The 11,201-nt window shown below is 48.7% G+C and overlaps 1 protein-coding gene across 1 annotated transcript in view; it reads left to right on the top strand.

Annotated features, from left to right (window-relative positions):
• LOC114619565 (beta-adrenergic receptor kinase 2-like) overlaps nucleotides 1-11,201 on the top strand; it is a 50,111-nt gene that overhangs the window by 26,906 nt on the left and 12,004 nt on the right. The window lies entirely within an intron of this gene.

Raw genomic sequence — 11,201 nt, 5'->3', positions numbered from 1 at the left:
AGTCACTGTGCATGGACCCTGTGATCTCTATGTCTGGATATTCCTCAGAGAGCGAGTCCCCACCCCCGTGGAGCCTGTGATTCTGTGTCTGGCCTCTTTGACTAAGGGCTTTCGTTTTGTCTGCTGCCACACTTGCTAGCAGCCCATCCCGTGTCATTGGTATGTATACGGACATACCACAGTTTGATTGTTCATACATGAGGTGATAGATGGTTGGATTCTCTCCACGTTTTGTCCATTCTGAACAAAGGTACTGTGGCCTGTGAATACATAACAAACGTTTTTGTGTCTCTGTCTCTGTATCTATCTCTCTATCTCTATCTCTCATTTCCCATTCACTTTAAGCCTTTGAGGAAAGCTCCAGACTCCGGGGATTTTTAAAGACCCTGGCTGCTGTCTGAATGTCTGTTTGCAGTCGTCTCATGAGTTTGAGGTGGCATCTCACTGTGGATTTTATTTTTCTTTCCCTCACAGTGAACGATATTGAGGGTGTCTGTGTAATTAACCGTTTCTAGATGGTCATTGGAGAAGCGTGTATTTACACATCCTCCCTTTGGGACTGATGTTACCTCTGTCATTGTCAATGGCATGTTTGAAAATGTTCTCTTATAGTTAGTAGTTTCTTTTCCATTTTATTGGTGGCATTTGAAACCAAAAGCCTTTTAATGCTAACACAATCCAGTTTGTACATTTTTCTCTGTAATCCTAGCTTGGAGTCATATTTAAGATTTTTTTTTTTTTTTACCCAATGAGTTCTAAAGGTTTTGGCTTTTTCTCTTACATTTAGCATCTGGCTTATTGAGCAAGGTTTTTTTTTTTGTTTTTTTTTTCACATTTATAATATGTAGATCTAAATTAGTGGGGTTGTTTTATTTGTATAAATTATTTTACATTTATTTGTGCATTTGTGTGTTTTGGGGGCACACATGCATTCCAAGAATCACATGAGTGGTCAAAGGACAGCTTCCTGGAGTTGGTTCTCTCTTGCTTCCATGTGGGCTCTGGGGTTGAACTCAGGTTGTCCGGCTTGGCTGAAATCACCTCTTACCAGATGAGCCATCTCACCTGCCCCTTCCCCTCTTCTGTGTGTGACATGGTCTTTTCTCCATTGGATTGTCTTTGATAATCTTTGCTGAAAATTAACTGACTGTAGAACTGGCTTGTAGCTGGGCCTCTGGTGTTGTCTGTCTACCCCTGTGTCTGCTTAGGCCCAAGACTTTAGAGCAAAGTTTGGAACCAGAAATAAAAGTCCCCACCATGTTCTGTTTGTTTGCTTTAAGGTTGTTTTAGGTTGCTCTGGACCCTTTCTGTGTGAGGATTCATTTTTTTTAAAGCAATCACTTTACAGTTTCCCTTGGGTCTGTGATTGAGAGCCTTGAATCTGTGCTGCCGGGAGTTGCCATTTGATGCTGTTGGTGAACAGCCTCTGTTTCTTCAGGTGCTCAGGCACCACTGCTGGCCTTTTCCAGTCTTCAGTGAGGTTACTCCAGAGTGAGGAGATCCTGTCTGTGGTCTGGAGCTGGACCTGTTTTCTTGGTTTCACTTTTGATTGCTCGTTGTTGGGATGCAGAAGTAACGGTGTGTTCTACAGCTAGCAGCTTCTGGAGTCTGAACTAGTTATTAGTTCTAGTAAAGTGTGAGTGTGTGTGTGCGCACACTTGTGGTTGGGTGTGGTCTGTATGTGTGTGTACCTGTGTGCATATCTGTGTGTATGCACCTATGTGTGTGCATTTGTGTGTATGTATGTGTGTGTGTGTCTATGTGTGGCTGTTCACTCTCCTCTGTGTGTGTGTTGCTATGTCTGTGGTACAGTTGTGGTTTATATGTGTGTGTAGGCACCTGTTTGCATGTGTGTATGTACTCCTGTGTGTGTTTGTGTGTGTGTGTGTGTGAGTGTGGCTGTTTGCTCTCCTCTGTGTGTGGGTCTGTTAGTGTGTCTGTGGTACAGTTGTGGCAAGCGTGTGTGTGTATGCACCTGTGTACATGTCTCTGTGTATGTGTGCTCTTGTGTATGCTTGTGTCTGGTTGTTCACTCTCCTCTCTGTGTGTGTATGGATGCATGTGTGTATACCTGTGGGCAGATGGGTGTGGTCTGTATGTGTGTGTATGCACCTGTATGCATGCCTCTGTGTGTACCTGTGTGTGCACCTGTGTGTATGTCTCTGTGTGCACCTGTGTGTCCACCTGTGTGCATGTCTCTGTGTGTACCTGTGTGCATGTCTGTGTGTGTGTGGGTCTGTATGCGGCTGTTTGCTCTCCCCATGTGTGTGTCGGCATGTGTGTGTGTGGTACAGTTGTGGCATGCATGTGTGTGTCTATGAGTATATGTGTACACGTGCAACATTTATGTCGGTTTTTACTTTTTACTTCTAATTTTTTGTCTGTGTTGTTTTTTTTTGTTTTTTTTTTTTGTTTTTGTTTGTTTGTTTGTTTTTCGAGACAGGGTTTCTCTGTGTAGCCCTGGCTGTCCTGGAACTCACTCTGTAGACCAGGCTGGCCTCGAACTCAGAAATTCGCCTGCCTCTGCCTCCCAAGTGCTGGGATTAAAGGCGTGCGCCACCACTGCCCAGCTGTCTGTGTTGTTTTCATTTTTCACGTTAATCCTTAATTTTTTTTAAAAAAAATGTTTCTCTCAATGATTTAAAATAACGTTTATCTAGAAAGAATACACAAATTGCATTTGATTCCGGGAGGCCAGGCATAAGAATTAGGCTTGCCACAAGGTTAGAGAACAATAGTGTGTGTTTCCCGATACAACAACAACAAAAGAGCATGTGGGCGAAACAGAGGCCACGGTCTCACAACATCCTTTTGATAAAGAGGGCATGGCTGACAGCTCCCTGCAGAGACAAATTCATGCCGGGTCTTATTCTAGCAAGTGTGATGGCCACACGGAACTGCTGGCACACTAGAAACTATAGGTCACGCCGAACAAGACATTCTAGGGACCGCTGGTGTGGCTCAGTGGGTAGAGCACTTGTTTCTAATCCATGAAGCCCTGGGTTTGATCCCCAACTCTGCACAAACTGGGTGTGGTGGCTCACACTGGTTATCTCATTGTAATCCCAGCACCCAGGAGCTAGAGGAACAGAAGTTGAGGGATATCCTTGACTACACAGTGAGCTTAGGACTAGCTTGGGCTACTTGAGACCCTGTCTACAAACAAAGAGAACAGCTTAGGATTCTTTGTCGTCGATCTCGATGGGCAAAGCTACCGATCTGTTTTATGGTTCCTATGGTGATTATTTGCAATGCTTTGTGGTTTAAAGCAAAATAGATCTGTAGGGTCTGTAGGCATTGGTAGCCAAGCAGCCTCTGGCCGGTGGCAACTGAGCAGTCTGCTTGTAGTCCAAGAGTGGGTCCTGTATCTGTGACTATTCTGTCATCCCATTCCCCCTTGGACTGACCCTTTGCTGCTGGTCCCCTCCCCATGCCATCAACACAGTGTCCCCCAGTGAGATACTTGGGTCCTGCTTTGATTCAGGATTTGCTTCTAGGATTCTGGCTTTGTATGGCTTCCCCTGTGGGAGGGGAGAGTTAAGGATTGCGTTGAGTTTCCCTGCTGTCAGGGATGGACACTGAGCTAAGCATTGCTAATTGGATTTTCAATGGGAAAGGCCTCAGGGCAGCAGGAAGGTGAGCCCCAGGCTCTGGGCTGGTCAGTCACAGACTCGTCAGCTTTCACTTTGGATAGAGAAGCCACACAGATGGAAGTAAGAGAGAGAAGAGCCATTGGTTCGACACTGGCAAGGTGGTCTTGGCAGCCATTCTGTCAACCTGGGGGTCAGCTACCTGGGGTCTGTCTGCCCCACCTGACAGCCTCTACATTCCTGAGAACTATGGACTGATCAGCGGTCTGAGGTGCAAGCCTACGGAAGACCATAATCACCACACCGGAAAATCGGTTGTCTCCTTGTTAAGCCGTTACTCAAATTCTAGAAGTGGGTATAATTGTCACGGCTCAGAGGAAGGCAGGGGAAAGGCCCAGTTTAGTGAGTCACGAATCTGTTATGCTGTGCCTCCTCGTCCCTGATCTTGGACCCATGACTCATGGGCTGGCAGAACTACCTGTGTTTATTTTTTTAAAGGTAGATTTCCCTCTTCTATGAGCATTTCTGCCCAGGCTCAGGCTGCAGCTGCATGCTCAGCCCCTGACGGCCAGCTCCATTTGTGGCTTACTCCCTAGGGAGCCGTGCTGTTTATGTGACGTTGCCCCTCTGCCACTGAGCTAACCTCAGCTACCATCTCCTCTCTCCATATACAGCCAAACTAGCAAACGACGCATACAGCCGTGCATCCAGAGAGCCGAGGCCAAGGCCGAGGCTCATTTGGTAGGCTGCTTGCCTTCGATGCAGAAATGCCCCCTGTGAACCCCCTACACACATACACAGAGCTGTAGGAACACACAGGGCACCCAAACGTATACTCAGTACCTGTAATGCATAGCTATGTACAGGCAAGTGTGTACACATGTGCCGAGCACACACAATGCAATGCCATGCAGAGGCTATGCACAGCACTCATGGGTGACCTGTACATAAACCCACACACATGTATTCAGCATAGTGCACACGCACAGGTGCGCGTGCACACATGCGCTCACACCTCTGGTTCCTTGCTCTACTTCCTGTGGGTGTTGGTGACTCTATTGTACTCTGGCCACTGGGGACCCAACAGTCTAGCAGGTGATTGACAGATTGTTACCCTGCCTGTGGTTATCCAGACAAACGATGTCACATCGGGTTCCTTCTGTGACCCTGAGCAGGCAGAGATCTCCCATGATCGGTGACTTAGGCCAGCAAAAGAGGCTCGGCGATTCTGTTCTCTTCCGTCTCACTATTCGCCTCCGCCCCCTCCAGATTCTTCCCTTCCTTTCTCCTGCCACCTGAGAAATGGCCCCATGTCAATCCTTAGCAGCACTCAGCTCACAACTTCATGCCTGGGTTTAAAAACAGCTGCCGTCCATCACGACAGCTTCTACGCCTGCGGGCTCAGGAAGCTGCAGACTGGGAACAGTGTGCCTGAGCCGATCACACCTGTGCTGGGTGCTGCTGACTTTTCCTGGTCCTTGTTCCCTGAGTGCTGTTGCAGCACTGTCATCCTCTTAGCATTTCACACTGGGAATGATGAGGGGGTGGGAGGATGGGACGATGATGGGAAGACGGGAGGGTGGGAGGATGGATGGGAGCACGGGGGGATGGGATGATGGGTGGGAGGATGATCGGAGGATGGGTGGAAGGAGGATGGGAGCACAGGAGGATAGATGGGTGAATGGGAGAATGGATGGGAGGATGATGGGAGCACAGGAGGATAGATGGGAGGATGAATAGGATGATGGGAGCACGGGGGATGGGATGATGGATAGGAGGATGAGATGATGGGATTGGATGATGGATGGGAGGATGGTGGGAGGATGAGATGGTGGGTGGGAGGACGATGGGAGCACAGGACGATAGATGGGAGGATGGATGGAAAGATGAATAGGATGATGGGAGCACAGGGTGATGGGTGGGAGGATGGTGGGAGGATGGACAGGATAATGGGATGGGAGGATGGGAGAATGGGATGATGATTGCATGGTGGTATGATAGATGGTGTGATAGGAGGATGGATGGGAGGATGGGAGGAGGATGGGAAGATGGATGGGATGACAGGAGGATGGATGAGATGATGGGAGAATGATGTAGGTTGGGATGATGGGAGGATGGATGGGAGGACGGGGTGGTGATGAGAAGCTGAGAGGGTGGCAGAGTGTATACAGAAAGATCCTCAGTGTATAAAACACATTCAAGAGAGGGTGACAGCAGAGCAGCCTTCAGCCACGCCATTCTGCAGAAAGTGATGTCAGCACAGGGAAGGGGCACACGGGGCTGGCAGGCAGACTTGGCACAGGACGGTGGCTTTTAATGTATTCTCACCCCTGACCATCTCAGGACACTTCTGCCCTCTCTTTCCAAATGGCAGGAACTTGACTGCAACCCAAGCCCCTGTCTGATTGGTTGAGAATAAAAACTTTTATTTAATGAGTTCTTTGGGGTTTTAGGCTGCCCTCTGATTCCCTGGTCTCAGAAGACAGCAAACATGTGGGTGTATGAGTCTAGGTTCCACACAAGCAGGACAGCTTATACAAGGGCCACAGAGACCTCAGGACTGAGTACCTGGGTTTTTCCACATCCAAGGGTCAATGCCAATCCGAGGCATTGAAGCAATGCCTTGGATGGACAATAAGTTCCTTGAAATATCTGCAGCCCTTCCTTTCTGAAGCATCCTTTGGTACTTTTGACACTTACTGTGGAGAATGTAGTTTGCTCTCTGTCTCTCTCTGTCTCTCTGTCTCTCTCTGTCTCTCTGTCTCTCTCTCTGTCTCTCTCTGTCTCTCTCTGTCTCTGTCTCTCTCTCTCTCTCTCTTTGTCTCCCTCTCTCTGTCTCTGTCTCCCTCTCTCTGTCTCTCTCTGTCTCTGTCTCTCTCTACCTCTGTCTCCCTCTCTCTGTCTCTCTCTGTCTCTGTCTCTCTGTCTCTGTCTCTCTCTCTCTCTTTCTCTCTGTGTGTGTGTGTGTCTGTGTGTGTCTGTGTGTGATGTTCCTTGGTACCAGTGGTGAAGGAATTGAATTCCCCAATGTGAAATTTCAGCTTAGCTCGGGGCTGAGTGTTCTCAGGTATCTTGGCTCAAATATCTTCAGCTCTGGACTTGCAAGCTGAATCTTTGTATCTTATGTATATATCTATAAAAAACGATTGTCCACTTTATTAAAATTATTCCCCACAGGCCTTTTGGCAGTTGGAAGCCTCCAGCAAACTTGATACTGTCCAGCTGATAAATATCAAATGTGGGTTTCCTGCAAATGGGTCCCTGGGCTGCTGGATGTGGCAGCTCTAACAGGACATTGGAGACTCTGTGGTGTGGCGGTGTGGTGGTGTGGTGGTGTGGCAGTGTGGCGGTGTGGCAGCGTGGTGGTGTGGCAAATGAGTCCTTCCACCCTCCACTTCCCTACAGGGACTTGCTCTTCTGAGCCAAAGTCACAGTTCCATCTCAGTGGAAAGTCCCTGTGTCAGAGCCTTCACTATATTCTCTCTGTGGACTGTGCACACGTCCAGGCCCAGCTGACACATCCCTTCCCCTAGAACCTTCCATTGCTGTCCATGGCCACACTGATTTTTCCATAGTTCTGACTTGGGTCAGTCCTAACCAGCGGACAAAGAGAAGGGGGAGCCCCTGTCCTCACATGATTCTGACCAGGTGATAGACAAACGGAAGCAAATAGGGGGACTACTTACCTGATGAGGCAGTGGTGACTCTCTGAACACGGTCCTAGCTGTCAGCTCCAAAGCCTGTGACATGTGGACAAGGAAACACAAGTGGTCTCCCTAGCACTCCAGGAATGTGGGAAGGAGCAGAGATAGACCTCACGCATCAACCACACTGACCTAGGGCTCACACAATTGTCCCCTCTGTCATGGTAATCCCACAGAACAGACTGCCATACTACTGTGGGGGACACATAGCTCTCCATAGCTGGTATAAAGACTCTCAACCCTGGGTGGTAGTACATGCCCACAGTCCCTGCACTCGGGAAGAGGAAAGCAGAAAAAATATGAAGACAGCTCGAATCTTAATTCCTTTCCCTGTGGCTGTGATATAAACACTCTCACACAAGCACTCTGGAGAGGAAGGGTTTGCTCAAGGCACAGTCTGTCATGGTGTAGAACTCAAGGCAGCAGGAGCCTGAAGCAGCTGATCACGTCACATCCTCAAGCAGGAAGCAGAGAGTGATGAATGCAGTCTGCTTCTCCACTCACAGAGTCCAGGACCTCAGCCAGGGAATGCTGCCGCCCACAGTGGGTGGGTCTTCCTGCCTCAGTTAACTCAAACAAGACAACTTCTCACAGGCAAGCATGGAGGCTTGTTTCCTTGGTGACTCCAGATTCTGAGACCTTGTCTTGGGAAGGTTAGGACCCCAGTGCAGGGGAGATTAGAGGAAATGAATGGCTTCTTGGACCTGTGAGGGGTCAGCCGGGTTGCTGCTTTATGTGAGGTTTGCTTGAAGTCCTGTGGGCACAGCGAGTGCTCGCCAGCTGAAGTTGGAGGGTGGATGGCTGAGGAACGTCTTGTGGAGAATTGGCAGGTGTGGAGGCCAGATGTACAGTAAATACCGTAAGTAAATATGGCAGCGGGAGCCCATCTGCTGGAACTGGCTGGCCTGGGCAGGCAGGTTGGAGAGACTGTCCCTTGTGGGGCAGAGCAGGCATGTGCTGTGGGGAGATGTGTGTTTTCTAATGTGTCCAGCAGCATCCCTGGAATCTGGAAATCACCAGGATGTCAGGTTTATATGTGCTTGGCCCAGGGAGGGGCACTATTTGGAGGTGTGGCCCTGTTGGAGTAGGTGTGGCCCTGTTGGAGTAGGTGTGGCCTTGTTGGAGGAGGCGTGGCCTTTTAGGAGTAGGTGTGGGTATGTTGGAGTAGGTGTGTCACTGTGGGCCTGGGCTTTAATACCCTAGTCCTAGCTACCTGGAAGCCAGTATTCTCCTAGCAGCTTTCAGATGAAGATGTGGAACTCTCAGCTCCTCCTGCACCATGCCTGCCTGGATGTTGCCATGTTCCCACCTTGATGATAATGGACTGAACCTCTGAACCTGTAAGCCAGCCCCAATTAAGTATTGTCCTTATAAGAGTTGTTTTGGTCATGGTGCCTGTTCACAGGAATACAACCCTAACTAAAACATCAGGCAAGGTCTGGGTGACTGGGGGAGGACTGGTGGGAAAGACACTGGAGAGCAGAGGGGCTGCAGCCTCCCGGGATCAGAAGGAAGCTGTGTGAGCCCTTAGCACCCCTCCCCCAGGCAGTCTGTCCCTGTACTCAAGGCAGCTGTTGGCTTTCTGGCTCTCTGTAGTCAGTCCATGACAGCTCTGAGGGCTCCCCGGTCATATGTGTAGTATGACACACGTGTGGGAAACTTGTTTGGAATGTAGTACCCTTGGAAAGATGTTCCCATGGGACTCAGAGTCAGCATGGAGCACAGAGGGGACACACTCTGCTCACTGGCTGTTCTTGGCTACCTCATGTTGAGGCTGGACATGCTGGGCGTCCATTGTCTGTGACACTCTCCTGCCTGATATCCGCAGGTACCAGTGTGGGTGGATGTTTCTACACAGGCCTTTGGGTAATGTTTGATGGTTTATTTGAGTATTTCATAAATCATTAGAAATCTAATTGTCAGCTCTTGAAGAATGTCATGATTAGTTTTCTGTCAGTTTGACACAAGCTAGGGCCATTTGGAGAGAGGGAACATCAGTTGAGAAAACTCTTCCATGAGGCTGTCTGGATGCAACCCTGCAGGGCATTTTATTAATAAATGATTGATGGGGAGGATCCCGCCCATTGTGGGTGGAGCCAGTCCATTGTGGGCGGGGCCATCCCTGGGCTGGTGGGTGGTCCTGAGTTCTATAAGAAAGCAGACTGAGCAAGCCATGGGGAGCAAGCCAGTCAGCAGCACCCCTCCATGGCCTCTGCATCAGCTCCTGCCTCCAGGTTCCTGCCCTGCTTAGTTCCTGTCCTGACTTGCTTCCGTGATGGACTGTGGTGTGTTAGCCAAAATCAGCCGTTAGTTGTGGCGTTTCCCGTAGCAGCAGAAACCCTAAGATGAGAAGCCTAGGACTGAGAAGGGTAAGACAGGATTGTCACCTGGAGGGAGCCCACCCTGCTCTGTGGCTAGAGACTGTCATCATGCGACAAGACCACTTCATAAAGCTGGAAGGAGTCGAGCTATCGGCAGGGCCAGGTGCGATTTCCCTGTGGCAGTCTTCTAGAATTCTCCTCCTGTTTTCTTTTCCTTTGTCTTGGCATCCAGTCCAGGGCATTCCACAGATTTGTCCTTTGGCCACATGCACAGCCATTTGCTCTCTTGGTCACAGGAGTCATGTCATTTGATAAATAAAGCATCCCATCAACTCCCCTAAGAGTGTGCTGGATTTCCTGGGAACCACCGGGGCCTGGATTTCAACGAGCGTAGCCTGGCCACCCTGAGTTGAGCACTTTTCTCATGATTCCGAAGCGGCTGTGCCCTCCCTGTGGCTTCTTCCTACGAAGGTTTAAGTTCGCATGTAAAAGCTCTGAACGCCGGGATCACACTGAGTCAAAGGCAGGCTTAATCGCTGCTGCCCATGCTCTTCACTGACTTGTGCTCTCTTGATCTTATTCACTGGTGGTTTGTGAGATTTAGCCTAGGAGTCCTACACATATCTGGCTAGACTTGTCCCTAATGTTGCACCGTCTGTTGTTAAGATGAGTGGCCCTGCCGTGTACATTTCCCTGTGCTGTGTACCAAAGGCCAACGTGAACCTCTTCAGTTAGCACAACCTGCCACAGGGAAGTATCTTATTTTATCGTGGCCCAGTTTCTAGACAGACAGTGCTCTTTCAAGATGGCGTTTTAGCTTGTGTTCCATCTGCAGCTTCTCCGCTAAACTTTGATGGTTTTATTACCGGGGCCATTTGTTATTCCATACAGAGTGATGATGGCAAGTGTTCACTGTCTGCCCTTTGGATAATTTTATTTTTATTCTGGGGCCATCCAGTGGCGTCTCCTGTCTGGAGGCTCCAAGCTTGAGGTGTCTCTGGGTCTCTGGCTTGCTTCTGTTTCCTTGTCCTCTGGTCTTTGTAACACGGTTCTTAGTTATGCTGGTGTCCGACCACCCACCCCATAATGGGATTGTTCAATTAAGTTTGCTGTGTTTAGAAGAAATGGAATCTGAGAGCCGAAAGCCTCTGGAAATTGGTCCAAGACTCTTTTCTTTTTAAAATTGCATTATTTGTGTGTGTGTGTGTGTATGTATGTGTGTGTATGTGTGTGTTTGTGTAGGTGTGTGTGTGTATGTGTGTGTGTTTGTGTATGTATGTGTGTATGTGTTTGTATGTATGTGTGTGTTATGTATGTGTGTGTATGTGTGTGTTTGTATGTATGTGTGTTTTTATGTGTGTGTGTTGTGTGTGTTTGCATGTATGTGTGTGTTTGTATGTATGTGTGTGTGTTTGTATGTATGTGTCTGTGTGTGTGTTTGTGTATATGTGTTTGTATGTATGTGTGTGTGTTTGTATGTATGTATATGTGTTTGTATGTGTTTGTGTGTGTGTTTGTGTGTATGTGTTTGTATGTATGTGTGTATGTTTGTATGTATGTGTATGTGTTTGTATGTGTTTGTGTGT

This window comes from Grammomys surdaster, unplaced genomic scaffold (assembly GCF_004785775.1).
Source record: "Grammomys surdaster isolate TR1022 unplaced genomic scaffold, NIH_TR_1.0 164, whole genome shotgun sequence".
Lineage (NCBI taxonomy): Eukaryota > Metazoa > Chordata > Mammalia > Rodentia > Muridae > Grammomys > Grammomys surdaster.
The sequence above is the reverse complement of the archived record's forward strand: the minus strand, read 5'-3'. Positions and strand labels throughout refer to the sequence as shown.